This window comes from Somniosus microcephalus, chromosome 20 (assembly GCF_052327205.1).
Source record: "Somniosus microcephalus isolate GS21.2 chromosome 20, FLI_Smic_1.0, whole genome shotgun sequence".
Lineage (NCBI taxonomy): Eukaryota > Metazoa > Chordata > Chondrichthyes > Squaliformes > Somniosidae > Somniosus > Somniosus microcephalus.
The window spans coordinates 48,939,896-48,961,807 of NC_141006.1; the positions used below are offsets into that span (position 1 = coordinate 48,939,896).

Sequence of the window (21,912 nt, forward strand, 5' to 3'; positions counted from 1 at the left end):
AATTTTGCCAGTTAAGAGAGATTTCCGGATATTTAGGCGCCGGTTAAAAGAGAATTTCCTGTACTAGAAAGCAGAGGCTAACTGGCCGAAGTTCGGTACTTGTGATAAGAAAGGAAGAACTTGCATTTATATAGCACCTTTCACGATCTCAAGATGTCCCAAAACTCTATTTACAGCCAATGAAGTACTTTTTGAAGTGTAGTCACTGTTGCAATGTAGGAAACGCAGCAGCCAATTTGTATATAGCAAGCTCCCACAAACAGCAATGTGATAATGACCAGATAATCTGCTTTCAGTGATGTTGATTGAGGGATAAATAGTGGCCAGGACACCGGGGAGAACTCCCTTGCTCTTCTTCGAAATAGTGCCATGGGATCTTTTACATCTTTCTGAGAGGGCAGAATGAGCCTTGGTTTAATGCCTCATCTGAAAAACAGCACCTCCAACTGGAGTGCTAGCCTAGATGTTTAATGCTCAAGTCTCTGGTGTGGGACAGTGAACCCACAACCTTCTGACTCAGAGGCAAGAGTGCTACCCACTGAGCCACATCTTCCTAGGACAAATTGGGTCAGAAGACGTAAATACTAATTTTCATAAATACAATACACTCCTCATACCAATTCTGCAATGCCCATAACCCTGGAATTATTACTTTAACTTTGATCTTTGTAAGGATCTTCCTGTGAATATTAAACTACATGAACAACTGAAGTTGAATTTAAATTTATTTTTTATTGCTATCGGGGACCTACAGGTTCTCTCAACTCACATGCTTTCTACTATCTCAGACAGATATTGGAATTTATCTTAATCTATTATCTCCCACGTTCTAAACATTCCCTCGGTATGTGATGTATAATAGTTACAGATCAAGAACAACATTGCAGCCTTCTTAAGCAACAATTAGTAGATTGTTTCTAATCAATAAAACATCAAGCATTCACTTGGATATCATTGTAACTGGAGGTAGTGTTGTCGACAGGGCTTGATGCAAAGTCTGGCCAGATTATTCTGGCATCAGGAGACTTGACGATATTAGGACTCAGTGAGGATTCTGGATCTGGACTATCCTTTTGGTAGGCTGCAGCTTAACCTCTCAGTAACTCCGACTGGTTGGGTGGATTTTCCATCAGGCGGGAAACACACAGAGAGATGGGGATCCTTTATGTTCATCCAATTCACACAGTGGCCAGTCTTCCAGCTGGCCTTAGAGGTCAGCATAAAATATTCTCACACAGAATATGCAAGAGCTTAATTTAAATAAGTTTGAAGAATGTAAATATGGTACAGTATGTCTTCCAGAGCATTTAAGGTTGGATAGTGCTGTGTGCTCTGGAGTGGGTGTAAAGGAAGCTACATGTGTGACAGAACTCTTAAAAGGACAGACACTTTTGGACTTCTTTTTTAATTGTCAGTTTTAGTACCTTTTCAGTACTTTTTTTAGTTCCTGTCCCATCTCTGCCACCCCAATTTTTTCTTCCTCAATTGTGCACTGTGACTCACCAGATACCATCTCCTCAAGCTCATTTACTGCTTTCTGCAGAAATAAAGGTAACTGTGCTGGTGCTTGCAACCACTTGAGGAGAGATTCAGGGTGCTTTGTGTTGTTTAGGGCCACTGGCAGTGCTGGCAGAGTGTCCGAAAAAAAGTAAATGTTAGAATAGTAGCTTCAAGGTACATGCTTAAATAGAACTAAAAACAGAAAACGCTGAAAATACTCAGCAGGTCAGGCAGCATCTGTAGAGAGAGAAAGGAAGTTAATGTTTCCAGTCGATGACCCCTTCGTCAGAACTGGAAAAAGTTAGAGATGTAACTGTAGGGGCAAGGAAAGGGGGGGAGGGGAGGAAAGAACAAAAGGGAAGGTCTCTGATAGGATGGAAGGCAGGAGAAATTTAGAGACAAAAGGGATGATGGTGCAAGGCAAAAGGAGATGGTAATGGGACAAGTTAAGAAACAAAAGATGACTCTAGATGAAGTGTAAATGGCAATGGCAGAATGATCGACAGCTGCCATGTGAGAGAAAAAAAAAATGATAGAGGCAGAAGTTATGGTCTGAAATTGTTGAACTCGATGTTGAGTCCAGAAGGCTGTAAAGTGCCTAATCGAAAGATGAGGTGCTGTTCCTCGAGCTTACGTTGAGCTTCACTGGAACAGTGTAAGAGGCCGAGGATGGAGAGGTCAGAGTGGGAGTGGAGCGGAGAATTAAAGTGACAGGCGACCGGAAGCTCGGGGTCACCCTTGCAGACTGAACGGAGGTGTTCCGCAAAGCAATCACCCAATCGGCGTTTGATCTCCCCAATGTAGAGGAGACCGCATCATGAGCAGCGAATACAGTATAGTAAATTGCAAGAAGTACAAGTAAATCGCTGTTTCACCTGGAAAGAGTGTTTGGGGCCCTGGACAGTGTGAAGGGAGGAGGTAAAAGGGAAGGTGTTGCATCTCCTGCGCTTGCATGGGAGGGTGCCGGGTGAAGGGGAAGGGGTGTTGGGGGTGATATAGGAGTGGACCAGGGTGTCGCGGAGGGAGCGGTCCCTTCGGAATGCTGAAAGGGGAGGTATGGGGAAGGTGTGTTTGGTGGTGGGATCACGCTGGAGGTGGCGGACATGGCAGAGGATGATCCGTTGAATGTGGAGGCTGGTGGGGTGAAAGGTGAGGACAAGGGGAACCCTATCGTGGTTCTGGGAGGGAGGGGAAGGGGCGAGAGCAGAAGTGCGGGAGATAGAACGGACATGGTCATGGGCCGTGTCAACCACGGTAGAGGGGAATCCTTGGTTGAGGAAAAAGGAAGACATGTCGGAAGCATTAGTATGAAAGATGGCATCGTCAGAGCAGCTGCGATGGAGACGGAGAAACTGGGAGAATGGAATAAAGTATTTACAGGAAGCGGGGTGGGAGTAAGTGTAGTCAAGGTAGCTGTGGGAATCAGTGGGCTTATAGTGAATGTTTGTCAATATCCTATCCCTAGAGATGGAGACAGAGAAGTTGAGGAAGGGAAGGGAAGAGTCAGAGATGGATCATGTGAAAGTCAGGGAAGGGTGGAAATTGGAAGCAAAGTTAATGAATGTTATAAATCTCATCATCAAGAAACTACTCATGAAATAACGTTGGACGGCCAGCTGGTGGCGCCGTCCAAGGAGTATAAATACTCAGGCGTGGGCCCAGCTTTCCAGGGACATTTTGTAAGACAAGGAGCTAGTGAAGTACAACTAGACTTCCATGTTCTGAAACAAGTTGATTAAAGCCTCGCTTTATGCTCAAACCAAGTGCGTAGTGAGTTTTATTACATCAATGAAATTTTCTAGTTCAGGGCGAGAGCAGGAAACGGCACTGATACAGTCATCAATGTACTGGAAAAAGAGGTGAGGCAGGGGACCCAAGTAGGACTGGATGTTCCCGATGGTCGGGAGTCCAGAACCAGGGGTCACAGTCTAAGGATAAGGGGTAAGCCATTTAGGACTGAGATGAGAAGGAATTTCTTCACCCAGAGAGTGGTGAACCTGTGGAATTCTCTACCACAGAAGGCAGTAGAGGCCAATTCATTAAATATATTCAAGGAGTTGGATATATTTCTTAAGGCTAAAGGGATCAAGGGATATGGGGAGAAAGCAGGGACAGGGTACTGAATTTGGATGATCAGCCATGATCGCATTGAATGGCGGAGCAGGCTCGAAGGGCCGAATGGCCTACTCCTGCTCCTATCTTCTATGTTTCTATGGAACAAAGACTATTCCACATATCCCACAAAAAGGCAGGCATTGCTAGGACCCATGTGGGTTCCCATAGCAACAACTTTAATTTGGAGGGAGTGAGTGGAGTCAAAGGAGAAGTTGTTCAATGTGAGAACATGTTCAGCCAGGCGGAGGAGGGTGATGGTGGATGGAGACTGGTTGGGCCTCTGTTCAAGGAAGAAGCGGAGTGCTCTCAGGCCATCCTGGTGGGGGATGGAGGTTGTTGTGTCCGTGTGTTAATAGAGACACTGAAGGCAGGAGTTGGTTTCATAGGTGTTTACTGAACAAAGTCTGGAGGTGAACTGATACAACACAATATACAGACTTATATAGCCCCAGTGGCCATTACCGGCATTATAGTACACAAGGGGCTCTTAAAGGCACATACACTACAGAGGGATTGTACGTCTATAGTGAAAAGGAGATGGTTGGGGCCAGGAAACTGGAATGTTAAAGTGGCGGAGGGCGTCAGAAGAGTTGCGGATGTAGGTGGGAAGAGACTGGACAAGGGGAGAAAAATTAGAGTCGAGATAGGAAGAGATAAGTTCCGTTGGGCAAGAACAGGCTGAAACGATGGGTCTACCAGGGCAGTCCTGTTTGTGGATCTTGGGAAGGAGGTAGAAGCGGGCTGTGCGGGGTTGGGGGGACTATGAGGTTGACTGCCGTGGAGGGCAGATCTCCAGAGGAGATGAGGTCAGTGACAGTCTTGGAAATGGTGACCCCTGATTTTGGGATTTTAACCCCCCACACGCCTCCAGTCCCGACTCCACGGCCCAATGAAAATCCTGCCCTATGTGTGAAGTTTCTGTAGTTGTGCAAAATCTCGTGAGTGATGAGGGGGACTGACTTAAGAGCAGGTGCTACCGGAGTTTGAGGGAGGACTGCAGCTTCACACTCCCTTATTCTCTCCATGTTTTTATATGCAAGAATACCCAAGGGAGTCAAGGGCTTGACGTTTTATCTTGCAAGCAGAGACATAGCGTTGACATGCTGAAGTGATACATGTACAGCCCATCCTCTGTGACAGCAAGTAACCATACGGCTATGATTTTATATGTGAAGCCCTTTGAAGATGTCTGTGTGCCAAGATTTTTCATTGAACATTGTAGCTGGAATGTGTGCCTTGCTAGTTTATTGGTAGGCATGGTAAGCAACAAAAGAGCTGTAGTTATGAATGAATGCGCAGCATAGGCGGGCAGTAGATGCGGAACAGGTTGACAGGCAACACCTTTTGCCGTGCGTATTTCGCTATCTACCTATCCACATCTGCTCCTTGGTCCTATACAGCACTGTCACATGCTGCCACCTCCTGTCAGACATGCTGCACTGCTGCCCTCTGGGAAAAGTACCCTGGGGTGCCAAACAAGGCAACTCATCCTCACACCCATCTCATACAGCAGCGCCTCCTCATTGCCAGCATCAAGCAGGGCATTTGGGCATTTGGGCTCTGTCACCATCCCGTAGCCTCCATTTCCTGCCTCCTAAACTGTTTTGCCATCGATTGGTTTTTGCCAGCCACTTTTTTTTTGCTCATTAAAGCCTTTGGAAAGGCTGAAATGCATTGAAGCCTTTAGTAAGGCTGAAAAATAATTTTGCCCCCCCAACATGTTGCCATTTGCCCTCAAGTGGGCACACATAGAAACATAGAAGATAGGAGCAGGAGTAGGCCATTCGGCCCTTCGAGCCTGCTCCACCATTCAATGAGATCATGGCTGATCATCCAAATTCAGTACCCTGTCCCTGCCTTCTCCCCATATCCCTTGATCCCTTTAGCCTTAAGAAGTATATCCAACTCCTTCTTGAATATATTTAATGAACTCGCCTCCACCGCCCTCTGTGGCAGAGAATTCCACAGGTTCACCACTCTCTGGGTGAAGAAATTCCTCCTCATTTCAGTCCTAAATGGCTTACCCCTTATCCTTAGACTATGACCCCTGGTTCTGGACTCCCCGGCCATCAGAAACATCCTTCCTGCATCTAGTCTGTCCAGGCCTGACAGAATTTTATAGGTTTCGATGAGATCCCCTCTCAATCTTCTAAACTCCAGTGAGTACAAGCCCAATCAACACAATATCTCCTCATACGTCATTCCTGCCATCCCCGGTATCAGCCTGATGAATCTTCGCTGCACTCCTTCCATGGCAAGAACGTCCTTCCTCAGGTAAGGCGACCAAAACTGCACACAATACTCAAGGTGCGGTCTCACCAAGGCCCTGTACAACTGCAGCAAGACATCCTTGTTCCTGTACTCAAACCCTCTTGCTACGAAGGCCAACATACCATTTGCCTTCTTAACCGCCTGCTGCACCTGCATGCTTACCTTCAGCGACTGGTGCACAAGAACACCCAGGTCTCTTTGCACTTCCCCTTCTCCCAATCTATTGCCAGTCAAAATATAATCTGCCTTCCTGTTTTTGCCACCAAAGTGGATAACCTCACATTTATCCACATTATAGTGCATTTGCCATGTTTCTGCCCAATCACCCAACCTGTCCAAATCGTACTGGAGTTTCACGACATCCTCCTCACAGCATACCCTCCCACCCAGCTTTATGTCGTCTGCAAATTTGGAGATATTACATCCAATTCCCTCGTCCAGATCATTAATATATATTGTGAACAGCTGAGGTCCTAGGACCGATCCTTGCGGTACCCCACTAGTCACTGCCTGCCACTCGGAAAACGACCCGTTTATTCCAACTCTTTGCTTTCTGTCCGCCAACCAGTTCTCTATCCAAGTCAATACCTTGCCCCCAATCCCATGTGCCTTAATTTTGCACGCTAATCTCTTATGTGGGACCTTATCGAAAGCCTTCTGAAAGTCCCCATAGCCCCTAATTGTGTTCTTCTTGCTTTCCTTCACTTTGTAATTCTCAGTTTTCCATTTGATTTTTCTGATTCTGTCTATTTCTTTCCACAGTGCGGAAGTTGTTGTTGGTGCGTTACTCCAAGGTGTGGCTTACTCAAAGTTTCTGGGAGATGTTATTCCTGCTGGTTTACTCCCGATTTTGCTATTTTTACGCTGCGGGTTATATCTTCCATACGGTAGACCACCCAATTGGAAAGGAGAAGCACTAATCACCTTAATCAGCGATAAACTGTAATTGGGAGGTAGTCAAGCACCTCAAGTAGCACTGGAAAAGGAAAGCCAGGTTTTTGTTTCATAAAATTGTTGAAGAATTGGGGGTTAGCGGGCAGGAAGCTAGTTTTACAGGCCAGACACTGCAACCCCTACTGCAAGTGCTCAGGGAGACGGGGCAATCAATTATGGAACTGATGCCACCCCTATTTGATGCACCAGCCATGCGAAGACATGATTGAAAATAGACAGCATCAGTCAGCCACCACGGTCCGCGACTTTGCTGACTCGTCTGTAGCGCCACACAATGCACGGTCCACGGATGTCCAGCGCCACCAGAGTCTCATCAGGCAGTCGGTGAAACCTTGTAGCGATCCGACACACTGACTCCTTCCCTAAGGGAATTCGTAAGTTTGGTCCCACGCACCTGAAACAAACTGAAAGCATCAAGGGGCAGCACTCTGCCAACTCAAAGCTGCCAACATTCACACACTACAAAATAGAAGAAATTAATACCCTGCGTTTAATTTGAACACTGTGCTAAGTTTGTTATTGATTACAAATATCGTGGGATACCAGCGTGAAATGGTATTTGAAGATCAAGACATGAAAGTGAAGGACAAGGTGGTTAGGATCTGATCACTTGGCAAATGTGGTTTGCCCTGCATGCTGTGGCTCCTTTTCAGGATGAGGTTATGCCGGATGCAGCAGATGGCAATTCTTCAGGAAGCTCTGGGGGTGAAGTACTGCGTGGCTGCCTCGGATTAGTCCAGGCATGTGAAGTACTGCTTCGAGATAACAATGATACTTTGACATATAAACAGAAAATGCTGGAAATGCTCAGCAGGTCAGGCAGCACCTGTGGAGAGAGAAACAGAGTTAGTGTTTCAGGTCGATGGCCTTTCCAGTTAGAGATGTAACAGGTTTTAAGCAAGTACCGAGGCAGTGAAAGGGGGGAGGGGAGGAAAGAACAAAAAGGAAGGTCTGTGATAGGGTGGAAGGCAGGAGAGATTAAGTGACAAAAGGGATGATGGTGCGAGGCAAAAGGGGATGGCAAGTAAAGAAACAAAAGATGGGTCTAGAGGAGCTGTAAATGGCAACAGCAGAATCATTACCTGCATCTACTGTCTGAACAAATGGGAGCAGTGGTTATAATCACTTCTTGCTAAACCTCTGCCTCCTTAGGCACACCTCTACTGTTATGGTATTAAATAATAATAATTCTGTTTTAGCACCTGTGTTCTCTTTTTGTCTGTGCTTGGTACATAGCACACCCATACTGAGAATTTTTAAATCCCTTTTGGTCGATAAAGGGCACACCCGTAATACAGTGCAATAATGGCAACATGGGCCCACTGAATGGCCCTCTAGGCTCTGGCTAAACCAGCAGCAGTTGTGTAGAATTGTGTTGCCCTTCCACATTGCAGCTCAGTCAGTAGCAAAAGTGATGAAGTAATTGGCCTTGCTAGTAATGCATTTCTGGCCTCTTTCATGCATCTGTGGGCTGAAACTGCCAACGTCCCTAATACTAGCCTGGAATAAGCCTAATACATAAAAATTGAGGACCATGCAATTGAGTTTAATGATCACTGGCAGTGCTGTATGGATGTTACCTTATTGTAGAGAGTTCTTCCTGAAGGAGATGGTACAGGTCTATCAATGCCTTCTTGCTAAACCTCTGCCTCCTTAGGCAAACCTCCACTGTTATTGGCAGGTGCCTGGTACAGGAGATACTGTGTAGCACAGCAGCAGGAATCGACAATATACCATGCATGCCACCTGAGGTCACAGTCAGGCATTTATTGCTCATGCTGTTTGTCCAGTGCAAGTCTAGCACCAAATGCAGTTCCTTCAGTGGACAAAAGCCGAGACCTTCAAATGAAGACACTAGCTACCTCTACGCAGTCTGTCCATTAACGCCTGTTCCATTTGGGCAAGATTAATTACGTCACACCAGTGATGCATAACTGCAGCAATAAGGGGCAAGTCCCCCTTAAGTACCCAATCTGCCGCGTTTATTTCTATTCCACATAATATAAGGGTATTAGAGCTCACACATCATTTTCTCCCTACAGCAAATATTCTCAACACTGCTGATCCCATTGCTGCTGGTGTAAACCCCTCCGTCAACAGCAACATCTACACTCTAGTCCATTAGTTGCCTCTCTTGCCTTATGTTCTTGCGTCCTGCTTTTATTATTGCTGCTTTCCCCTTCCCGCAGTCAACTCCTCTCTGTCTGTCTCTCTCACTTTCTTCCCCCTCAACTTTTCCTTTTTGTTTCTATGCACCAGGTTTCAGTCCCTTCTTCCTCTTGCCATACCTGCTCTGAGTTCCTACATTGAGTGCTTACGCTTTTTGTTATCAATGTGGAATGCGCTTAATCTTTCCAGCTCTTCGGGGGTCTGCTACAGCCTGGCAGCCATTTACTGAACCCCGCGTGTTGCCTGAAGAAGCTCCCTTTACCCTGACACATTGGTGAGTGCACCCTGTTGATTATTACTTTTATTTTAGCAGGTGAGGCGTTCTCACAAACGATTCATGGCGTAATTACATCTTACCTTGTTTGCACACCTCAGCAAGTCTAACCCAGCTGGGTGTTAGTGTGACTCTGTGCAGTTATATATACATGAGACAATAGAAAACAACATGACAAAATATGCATAAATATCAATTATATTTTCCCATTTTATGGATACTGTCTACTGCACTTAAACATACAGATTGTTTTAGTGCCAAACTACTCTCCATAAATTTCTATGAAAGGCTGTTCTATTAAGTGTGTTGTTTTGTAGTCTGCATGCACAATGCACCTTTATTCTGCAGATTAATGATTAATTCTCACCTTTTCAAATGCTAATCCTTTCATTGATCCTCTAAATTCATTAATTTAACACTTCACAGTTCATTAAGCATAGGTCTAGCCACTAGTGTACATATCAAGCTTTGTACCATTTACTTATGCTGCCCTGAACTATCTCACTGTAAATAAAATGGTTTATCTCCAACTGATTTTACGAGTGTTGATTAAACAAATAAGGAATCATATTGTAATTGGATTGTGTGACAGGGGTGTAAAATGTAACTGCTCACCCCAAAAAATTGCTACGAAATGATCTAATGAGGAGGAGGAAAGGGGAGTCGCAGTGGAGTGACGGTAATCACAACTCAGGAGGGAATTTACCTGCAGTCAAACTTGTACTTCACATTTTTATGGAAATATCATGCAAAGGTAAAAGTGAAATGTCAGACTACAGTGCAGGTTATGTTTGTCAGTGGAATATAGCGATGATCATAGAAGTGCTCAATAATGAATTGAATTATCTTCTGCAATTTACAACCACCATATTTGATCAGAAGCCGTGTGGTGACGCTGGTGGTTTGGGTAGCCACTTCTTGCCAAACCCAAAACTGAACAAGGACAGGATACAAGTGAAACCAAAGTTTTGAGATGTGAATCTAGAAATTGGTGTTTCTGAACACGGTTTTTATGTTATTCCTGTCTCAGCAGTCATACATCAATATTGCAAACAGTAACTTCTAGGCACTGGCGTTTTCCTCAATGATGCAGATTCAATGAAAAGTTCAGTGTAATCTTATTAACTAATGTCTTGGCATCATAAATCACACAGAGGTAAGTGGGAAACATTGATTTACTATTTCAAACCACACTTTAGAACCTAGATCTTCCACTCAGCCGTAGTCAACAGAAGTGCATTGACTGTGGCGAGGTTGCGCCCCTGACTGCAGCCGATTTTCCGGGGCCGGGGTTATTTCGGTTATCTTGGCTGGCTTTCTGGCATCCACCCATGGGCCCACTGGAGAGCCATTGGGGAACAGCTGCGGCAGGCCTCAAAGCCCTGTCACAGTGTAGTATGGCTGATGGCCTCAGTGCTGTGGGTTGAATGACTAAACAGTTGCACGTTTTCCAGAATGGTGCCCTAAACCTTTTGGCCATTTAAGTTTTAACGGATCCCTTCACTGCACATAGCAACCCTGGGCACCAGAGACAAACGAGCCATCTTTGCGCCCAGCATTGCTAAGGCGCAAATGACATCCAATGTCACTTTTGGCGGGATGTGTCAGAGGACATGGCAGGGGACAAGGTGGGAAATTCCCGGGAGCTGGGGGCTCTTTTCAAAATTTCCTGTCTGTTCAGAAGGATAGCTGTGCTACAAAACTGTACTTTGTTTAATGTCTAATTCAGGAAAATCTCCAGCTCTGTCATCACCCTATCTCAGATATAGATATACCGTACTACGACAGTAACTGCAAGAGAAAACTGGCATTGGACATACTTACACATAACCTGTGCCAGCACGACAAAACAAAAAAAGTAGTTTGTTTGAAGTTGTCATTGGCAACACTCCTAACAGAAGCACCCGTGAGTGCCCACAAACAATTAATACTGTCACTCACCTGGCGGGAATTGCCAATTAGGTTGTCTGTGCTGGTGAGAAATGTCTGAAATGTAAGTGTGAATGAGCCAAGCCTGTGGTGCTACATGTCTCGTCTATCTACAACAGAGTTGCAAAGATATCCTTTAAAGTGCAGAGAGACCTGGTGTAATAACCTGGTGTAATACACACACATAGAAGGATGAAAACAAAATGTATTTTGTTTTTACTTAAAGCTATATTGTCCCTATTTAGTATTTTTAATTGTTTTCTTTCAAGTAGTTTTGATGGAGTTTAATGAGTTATTTGCAAAATGTTGGGGCCAGCAGGTTCCAAGGAACCTGTCTTTTGATTGCCCAAGTGGGTGGGGTGCCCAGAAATAAAGATGGTTACAACTCTGTACCATGGTGGAAATGTTAGCAAATTGCTTTCTTTAAATGAGCATTGCATTACTTTGCTTAAAATTCTCCATAGGGGCTCATCACAGGTAAAGTGGCCATTGAGTAAATAATACATTTCATTAAATGGTGCTGGAGTTTGACTACTAGTACAAATCACAAAGAAAATCTCTGAAAACCAATTGTGTTTAAGAACATAAGAAATAGGAGCAGCAGTAGGCCATATGGCCTCTCTAGCTTGCTCTGTCATTCCATGAAATCATGGCTGAACTTTTACATCAACTCCATTTTCCCACCATATCCCTTGATTCTTAGTGCCCAAACAAACTATCGCTCTCAGTCTTGAAACAGGATTTTGACAAGTGCCATATTTTACTAACAATGATCTTTAAGAATATAGGGGGCGAAATTCCCATTGTTAGTGTTGTGTATGTCCCTTTAAGGGAATAACTGGTCTCAGACTGCAGTACCGGCAGTGACCACCCCTGTATAAAAGGCCCTAGCAGGCTTCTGTAGTTTCAGTTTCCAGATTGTCTCCATTCAGTAAAGACTTGTTAAACCAACTCCTGCATTCCGTGTCTCCATTAACACACGGATTTAATACTGGCGACAAGTAAGAAACGAACTTACCTGCAACTCGGCAGCACCTCAGACGACGTTATTGAAGGTCGAAGCCAGAAGAAAGAAAAAAAATATAATCCAAAGAAACTCGAGAAACGGGCGTCGACCGTGGGCAACCGCCCTCCAAATCATCGGATTGAAAACTTGCAGGAGAGACTGTCAAGAGCCAGGCTTGGTTCCCCAGTCTGTGGTTTCCCAGCGAATCGGCCTGGTGGCAGGGAGTGCACTGGTCCTTCCTGGGCTGCGGCGGACTAGAGCTCGATTGGGTGGCTCTGCAACGGGGCTGGGCAGCGAGTCGGGAAGCAAAGAGAGAGAGAAAGGGTGGAGCACACAGGGCGCGGCCGGTGCTTCGCAGCCAGGCAGCGATCGGACCTAAGAAGAGGGAGGGAAGTGTCCCAGAGGGTCCACTCCACGACGGGAACGGTTAAAAATAAAAATACCACGGAGAGCGGCGTTGACAGCAGCGGGAAAGCGCAGGAGGCGCCATCTTAACTCGGCGGGGAAGAAGGAAAAGCGCGGGAGGCGCCATTTTGATCCATCGGGGATGAAGGAAAAGCACGGGAGATGCCATCTTAGATTTTCAAGATGCCAAAGACTGGCGATATCACTGCCTTCGATAATGCAATAGAAGACTGGACCACGTATGTGTAAAGAGTCGAGGTATATTGCGAGGCAAACGAAATAGCCGAGGAGAAAAAGGCATCGGTATTGCTAAATTTAATGGGCGCAAGAACATATGGCCTATTGCGGGACCTGATTACTCCAGCCAAACCGAAGGCGAAGAGTTTTAACGAAATTGTTGCTATCCTACAGGAACATTTAAATCCTACACCGCTGCTGATAGCAGAAAGATTTAAATTCCACAGGAGAAATCAGCATAAAAATGAGAGCAATGCTGATTACCTTACGGAACTACGCAAGCTATCAAAGCACTGCCAGTTCGGAGCAGGACTGGCAGATACCTTATGGGACAAATTTGTCTGTGGACTCCTGAGTGAAGGAACCCAGAAGAGGTTACTCTCAGAGAAAGAGCTTACGCTAGATAAGGCTTTCAGCGTGGCAGTATCATACGAAGCAGCAGCAAGGGGAGCTGCGGAAATACAACAAAAGCCACAGGAATACGGCACCCACGAAATGACACGGGGATTTGCAAAATGTTATCACTGCGGCAGAACAAACCATGGCCAGAAGGACTGCTGGTCCAAGGACAAAATATGCAGGCAATGCGGAAAGATGGGACACATTGCACAAGTTTGCAGGTCTGAGAAGAAGACCAACGACAATAAAAAGGCTACTAAGGAACCGTACAGGAAAGTACAAAAGATGACGGACAGTAGTTCCGAAGACCAGATGAGCGATAGTGAATCCGGGAACAAGAGACTAAGCTGTCTCAAACTTCACAACGTAATCGCAAAAGAGGATCACCGAACCATTTGGGTCACCCTCACGATAGCAGGGTCCCAAGTCAAAATGGAATTGGATACAGGATCAGCTCTAACCGTCATGAATCGACGAGACTACGAGCGGCTATTCTCACACATACCCTTGAGAGAGACATCCATTGTCTTGAGGACGTATACGGGGCAAAAAGTATACCCCAGAGGAAAAATAAGGGTGCCTGTCGAATACAACGGCAAGAAAATACGGAAATTGTATCTCTACATTCTGCAAGATGGTGGACCACCGTTATTGGGACGTGAATGGATCAGAAAGATAAGTTTAGACTGGCACTCCATTCAGGCACTGACGGTGGCTGGTAAAAAGGATGACGACGACACTCCTGGACGATTGACAACAATCTTAGCTGACGCCAAAGAGGTATTTCAACAAGAACTGGACACTCTTAAAGGCGTAACCGCCTCGATAAAAATAGAGGAGAATGCAATTCCCAAGTTTTTCAAAGCAAGACCGGTACCATATGCAATTCGCCCAGCCGTTGAGGCAGAGCTGGAGAATCTGGAGAATGCAGGCGTGTTATCTAAGGTAGACTGGAGCGAGTGGGCGACACCCATCGTTCCTGTCATGAAGAAAACGTTAAACAATAAGTCTGAGGAGCCAAGGAAGGTTCGCATCTGTGGGGACTTCAAGGTGACAGTGAACCCAGTCCTTCACACAGTACAATATCCTCTTCCAAGGATAGAAGATATCTTCGCCTCACTATCTGGAGGGAAGCGTTTTACAAAAATTGACCTAGCACAAGCATATTTGCAGATGGAGGTTGAAGAATCCTCTAGGAAGTATCTCACGATAAACACTCACAAAGGTCTTTACCAGTATAATCGACTGGTATTCGGAGTAGCATCAGCTCCGGCGATATGGCAAAGAGTGATGGAACAAGTCCTGCAAGGGATTCCGAGGACTCAGTGTTACTTGGACGACATCCTAGTGACAGGTGAAGATGACAGTGAACACCTTGCCAACCTAGAGCAGGCGCTCACTAGACTACGTGAACATGGGCTACGAGCCAATCGCCCCAAGTGCGAGTTTTTTAAGAAACAGATATCGTATTGTGGCCACGTGATTGATGAAGAGGGGTTGCATAAGTCCCCTGACAAAATTGAAGCGGTAGTTAAGGCTCCAGCGCCTGAAAATGTGTCACAACTGAGGTCATTCCTCGGATTGGTGAATTACTACCATAAGTTTTTGCCGAATTTGTCCACAATTCTGTATCCACTGAACGCCCTACTACGAACGGGAGTAGCATGGAAATGGAGCGATGAATGTAAGCGGGCCTTTCACATGTGTAAGGACCTAATCACTTCAAGAGAAGTATTGGCTCACTACAACCCATGACTACCGATAAGACTGGCATGTGATGCGTCTCCCTACGGCATTGGGGCGGTACTGTCACATAAATTCCTTGATGGTTCTGAGAGGCCGATAGCTTTTGCGTCACGCTCGTTAACTTCAGCCGAGCGTAACTACGCCCAGATTGACAGAGAGGCCCTCAGCCTGGTGTGGGGGGTGAAGAAGTTCAATCACTACCTGCACGGTCAGAAATTTACTCTACTAATTGAACATCAACCTCTCATCTCCATTTTCAACCCTCAGAAGGGCGTACCGATAATGACGGCACAACGGCTACAGAGGTGGTCCCTTTTCCTAGGGGCACACCAATATGACATCGAGTACAAAGGAACTAAACAGCATGGGAATGCTGATGGATTGTCGCGCCTACTGTTGCCGACGGTGGAAGAAGAACTGGCAGTGGATCCAGTGGAGTTATTCCACTCAACTATTGTCGAATGTCTCCCTGTGACGAATGCAAACATAGAAAAGGAAACACGAAATGACCCGACACTCTCCTGGGTCTATGATTTAACGGTGAAGGGATGGCCAGCACATGGCGAACCACTGCTGCCAGCATTCTCGCCGAGAAGAGAACAGCTGTCAGTGTGCAGAGGAACCTTGATCTGTGGATCCAGAGTAGTAATTCCACCCAAATTGAAGGATAGAGTGCTCAATGAGCTTCATGAGGGTCATCTGGGAGGGGTAAAAATGAAGAACTTAGCCAGAGCGTTTGTGTGGTGGCCGGGAATCGATAGAGAAATCGAAGAGATGACCAAGAGTTGTACAGGATGCCAGAAGGTCCAAAACACCCCACCACAAGCCCCTCTACATCCATGGGAGTGGCCCTCATCTCCATGGCAAAGGGTGCACATTGATTTTGCTGGTCCCTTTATGGACTCGATGTTTTTAATTGCGGTGGATGCACATTCAAAGTGGCCAGAGGTAATAAAAATGTCCTCAACCATCACAGAAAAAACTATCACAGTCTTACGAACCATATTCGCCAGGAATGGGCTGCCTGAACAGATTTGCTCTGACAATGGACCACAGTTTGTGTCTGAAGAGTTCCGGAGGTTCTTAAAGAACAATGGTGTTAAGCATTACACATCCGCCCCATATCATCCAGCCACTAATGGATTGGCCGAGAGGTTTGTTCAAACATTCAAGAAGGCTATCAAGGCAATGTGTAATGAAGATATACCCCTACAACACAAGGTGGATAACTTCTTGTTTGCCTACCGGAATGCGACACATGCGGTTACCAACCAAACTCCAGCCATGATGTTCTTCAATCGAAGACTACGATGCCGCTTGGATTTGGTTAAGCCAAACGTCAGAAGAGATGTGGAGAACAGGCAGTTTCAGAATATGAATGAAAGGCCGACCAGGAGTTTTAAGATAGGTCAACCAGTTTTGGCCCGGGACTACCGCACAGAGAAATGGCAGCCAGGAACGATCTGTACACGGCAAGGACCTCTAATGTATACCGTGGACGTTGGAGAGAGCATTGTAAGACGCCATGCTGACCAGATTCTAGAGTCACTGGAAAACCTCAACTCCACACCACGATCTGATACACCTGGCGATGAAACCGAAGTACCAATTGCATCTACCGCAAAATCGGTGATATTGGAAGCAAACGAACCAAACAACGACATTGATCCCAACTCAACCTTGCCAGAAGAACCTGATATCCCAAAGAGGCGTTATCCTGACAGAATCAGGAAGCCTCCTCAAAGACTGAACTTATAATTGCTTAACTTCAACTAATGTATCTAGCAACCGTAATTGTAATTGTAATTAGTTATTATTTAGTTGTTAAATGAATGTTATGTACTGTTTATCTAAAAGGGGAGGAATTGTTGTGTATGTCCCTTTAAGGGAATAACTGGTCTCAGACTGCAGTACCGGCAGTGACCACCCCTGTATAAAAGGCCCTAGCAGGCTTCTGTAGTTTCAGTTTCCAGATTGTCTCCATTCAGTAAAGACTTGTTAAACCAACTCCTGCAATCCGTGTCTCCATTAACACACGGATTTAATAGTTAGCACCTCCGGTGGGACTCAAATGGCTTTTCATCTCCCCGAGGTGCTAACTGCACCTCCCGCGAAATTCCGCAGGAGGTTAGTGGCAGCGCTACTGGGTATCGCCCTGATCTTCTGTGCCCAGAGATCATGACGTCATCTCCAGGCGCAGCGCCCCGGTAGCGCCTCGGGAGAAAAATTTCCCCTTGCGCCCCGCAGCAGCGCTGGGCAATGTTACCGACTGCTGCAGGGGTCGCGAACAGTGAGGCCGGCCGACATGAAAACATTTGACGGCACGGTGGCCGGCCGACATGAAAAAAAAATCACTGAGTGCCGCAATCGGTCAGCCCGGCTGATTGCGCGGCAGTCCCGCACCCCGGTGCTCCAGCAGATGCCAAAAAATAAATGCAGAGCTCGCAGTGGGGAGCCCTTCCCTTTAATTGAGGGAAGAGCCCCTGCAACGTGGCAGTGCCATGCGTGGCCACACGTGGCGCTTCTGAGCACATCGCCCCGGATCGGGACATTCCCCGGATCGGGACATTCCCCGCCTCTTGCGCTCCAATAGGGAAGTGGAGCGCTCCACTTCCCTCTTGGAGCAAAAAATGGGGATTTCTCAAATGTTTGAAAAGGCTAGCGCCTGGCGCTAACTTTTCAAACATTTTTGACTTAACGCCCCAAATGGCCCTCTAGGGGGATTTCTCCCCCATAGTATTTGGTAGTGGGGCACTGTGACTTTAAATAAGCTAACCTTGTGACAAAATTATAGTTTTACACATAGTGCTTACTAGTGCCATTGGCGCACACAATTATAGGCTTAACATGAGTACATGTCCAAAGCTGCTAGCCCACAACGTTAGAATGGGCTGAATGTAGAGTATTCATAAATTATACTCATTTTGCCAAACAAAATCACATCAGATTGAATGTAACCAGTATGCAGTGCAATGTGCTGCTAAACATTTTTAACAGTGGCAGCTTGTATTGCACAAAGGTTAGTTTCGAATTCGGAAACCTTTTGCAATTTAGAATAATACACGTGCACAGAGGAATATCATTTGTAACTTTGCCTGGACCTTCCCCAGATTTTTCTTCAATGTTGAGGTTTTATTATTTGACACTAAACATCATTTGGAAAAATTCCAAAAAATAGGAAATATGTTTTATTAAATGTCACTATCGGACTGGTTAGGCATTGCTGAATGCCACACCTGATGACTAGATCAGGCCAGGTTTCTGCCACATGGTAAATGTACCACGGTGTGAGTGTGGTGTCAAATTCTGTTGTCTTAAAATACTCCTGTGCAGCACCTTGGGACGTTTTACTACGTTAAAGGCGCTATATAAATACAAGTTGTTGTTGTTAACTAAGGCTGGTGCTGAACCCCTCCTTGGGCAACCAACAATAGTTATATTGCTTTTGAAGATCATATTAGCTCATACTGGTCACTCCCATCCTTGATACTGGTTGCTCTTTTGCTAGGTTGAATTTTGGGAAGCAGGCATTTTAATTCATTTTTACTTTGGTTTTTAATGTACTTTTTCTGCCCCTCTTTAGCTTGCCTGGCACATACCAAACGGCAGACATCGTGATGCCAACTTGCCACATTTAACAGGGGATCTCAATTTTTCAGTCATTTCTGGCTGTCAAAATTACTGCTGTTTCTCACAGTTTTTGGAAATTGGGAGATACCTAAGGGAGGATATACTTGCCATAGAGGGAGTGCAACAAAGGTTCACCAGACTGATTCCTGGGATGGGGGGGATTGTCCTACGAGGAGAGATTGAGTAGACTAGGCCTATATTCTCTAGAGTTTAGAAGAATGAGAGGTGATCTCATTGAAACAGGCAGGGTAGATGCTGGGAGGATGTTTCCCCTGGCTGGGGAGTCTAGAACCAGGGGTCACAGTCTCAGAATAAGGAGCCGGCCATTTAGGAATGAGATGAGGAGGAATTTCTTCACTCAGAGGGTGGTGAATCTTTGGAATTCTCTACCCCAGAGGGCTGTGGAGGCTCAGTCGTTGAGTATATTCAAGGCTGATATCGATAAATTTTTGGATACTAAGGGAATCGAGGGATATGGGGATAGTGCGGGAAAGTGGAGTTGAGGTAGAAGATCAGCCATGATCTTATTGAATGGTGGAACAGGCTCGAGGGGCCGAATGGCCGACTCCTGCTCCTATTCTGTTATGTCTTATGTTTGTGTAAGAGTGGCTGTAACTGAGTTTCCTGCTGATTTTCCTTCTGCCTGAAGACAGAGGAGAGCTCAGAGCCTCGCCAATGCCCTGCACCACTGCCCCACCTAGCAGAAACTGGCAGGTCAGCAATACTGAACACAACCACTTCTTCGATGAGGCAGATACTACCTTTTAATTCAAGTGCATAGATCAGACCTTAAACCAAAGTCCTGTTTTCCTGTTCAGGTGGAGTTTGAGAACTGCAACGGGGAAACAGTATACTGGGCGAACAGATCAAATAAACTGAAGCGCCTTCTTCATCCAAATCTATTCTGTGTGATTTTATAAGTACACTCAGTGCCACATAAAGAGTCTTATTCCAGTTGTGTTCCCTTTTAGTGCCACTTACCACTTGAAGGTTAAGCCTCCATGTTGGTGACAGATAATAATCTCAGTAGTGTTTATGGATCTGTATCATTTGAAAATTGTGTAGGTGGTTCAGAGCATGTCAGTTGATGTATTCTATGTAATTAGTCAGAATTATTTTGTTTACTAAAAAACTGTAAATATGGCACCAAGATCACAGTACCATTAAGTTGTTTAAGTAATTAATTTGTTCATAGCTCAAAGCTTAAACAAGCAAATTCATTTGTTTCATATATTTCCTCTTCTGTCTGTGATTTTGCTTGAAATGTTATGATTCCACTTGACATTTTTCTCATTTTCACCAGCATTCTTTCATGTTTCTCCAAATAATCTGGTCTGACATTAAACAAGCTCTTTTCTTCCCCTCCACTACCTGCAATATTGAGAGGTAGCTTGAGCATGGGGCTGGCACGTATTGGCCCCGATATTAACTCGGAGGCAGGGAGGGGCAGGACCTGGTTAGCATTTTTGGAATCTGTTTCCTGGCCACAGATAGCCAGATTGAGAGGCTGGCTGGCTGTTGGGTGGGTAGGCCTTCAACACCAGGCCACAGCCAGGGAGCAGAGAGGAGAGAGGGAAAGGTCAGGGGTCGGGGGGATCATCGATGGGGGGCCGGAGAGAACGGGGATGGGGGGGAGAAGATTGTGGCGGGCTGGGAGAGATCAGGAGAGGAGGGGAGAAGCTTGCGAGGGGCCCATGGACAATGTTCCCTCTAAATTGCCTTTGCTGTGCATGGCCTGTTTATTTCAATGCACGGTCCCTTTAAATTTCTGCGCATGTGCGGTATTTCAAATGGAAAAGCTTGTGAGCGGCCTGCACGGGACCTTGCAGATTACTGCACGGCTGTGCACACACACATCTTAGAGGGAACACTGCCCGTGGAGTACATGGGGTGGGGGTGAGGGCGGGAAGGGATCGCGGGCCGTGGAGGACATCGGATGGCGGGCGGTGGTGGGGGTCCGAGCACTGGGAAGGTTAACAGGTTTGCTTGGGGTGCCGGGGGGAAGCACTCCTGCTCCTCCTAGTCCACAAGCAGTACTGTAAAGGCACTTGCCTGTTCTACGCAGCAGTCTTTGCCTCCCTTTAGCTGCCAGGTTTCCTGAGGCCAGGGAAACCCAGCCATTCAGCGTTAAAGCTGCAATAGAGAAAAAAATTCGGAGGCACGCAGCCTCATTAAAATATTTAAATGAGCGACCCAGCTAAAACCGGACGTGGGCAGGTTCAAAGCGGGTTAGGGTCAGGTTTGAGATTTTTTTACATTTTTACTTCCCACTCGACCCAAACCCACATGGTTTTGGGGGTTAAAATTGCCCTATAGTATCTGGGCTCTCCTCTAGATGATGCACATTTCCCCTATTAAAATCGAACACGTTAATGTTAGGTTACACTTCTTATTCTTCCCACATTCTTTGAAACTGAAGTTAGGCCTGGAATTTGTGTCAGATTTAACTAACGACTTGTTGACACTGGCATTAAGCCGGAGTAGTGGGGAACATATTAGTGTATTCTCTCCAAGTAGTATAACTGTTCCATTATTCCAGACAGGAGCGTGTTGTTACCTATAGCTAAGTACGTAGCATAACTCTTGCACAGTACAAGGGAACACATTATTCAACCTAGGTAATGTAGTCAAGTGAAATGTTCCCCTCACTTTTCACAATTTTCTCCAACTAACTTCAAGGGGTTGAGGGAAAATGAATTGCCTCTAGTGCAGGTTTAGTTAGTGGCCCCATCTCAGATTAAGCAGGGTAGAAAGAGGTGCTTATTCTTTCCAGATAAAGTTCACATGAAGACCCAAAATATCACCAAGATCGCTGTCATTTATAGGGTAAATTCAGCTGTGCTCAAAAGGAGCTTGAGCCAGTGTCAGGACTACAGCACTGTAAGGCCAGTTCTCTGACTTGCATTCCTTTCTGTTCCTTGCTCAGATTCACCCTTAGATAGTGCATGGCTGAGTCAATCATGACGTTTAAGATAAAGATTTGAAAACAATAAATATTAAAAGGACAGGGAATGAGCAGAGAAATGGGATCCAGGCAGATAGCTGAAATGTAGAGCTAGCATTAACACAGGCCTGGTGGGCTGAATGGTCTGTGCTGAAATTTCTACACTAGCACAGAGACCATCATGTCCCATGGATTATTTGATCACCTGAATGCGTTGTTATCCCTATAAGCCATAATTCCATTCCTAAACAGTGGAGTCAATTGCTTTAGCTAAGAATCTCTGCCACACATTCATTCTCTGTGGGGCTAAATTCTAACTTCTAGTATCATTGG

At 45.7% G+C, this 21,912-nt stretch overlaps 1 long non-coding RNA gene across 1 annotated transcript in view; it reads right to left on the bottom strand.

The window, feature by feature from the left end:
* Window positions 1–7,311: 7,311 nt before the first annotated feature.
* Window positions 7,312–21,912, bottom strand: part of LOC147103212 (uncharacterized) — a 47,014-nt gene continuing 32,413 nt past the window's right edge. Inside the window, exon 2 of the long non-coding RNA XR_015072992.1 lies at window positions 7,312–7,666. This is a non-coding gene — a long non-coding RNA (uncharacterized LOC147103212). The remainder of the gene's footprint in view (window positions 7,667–21,912) is intronic.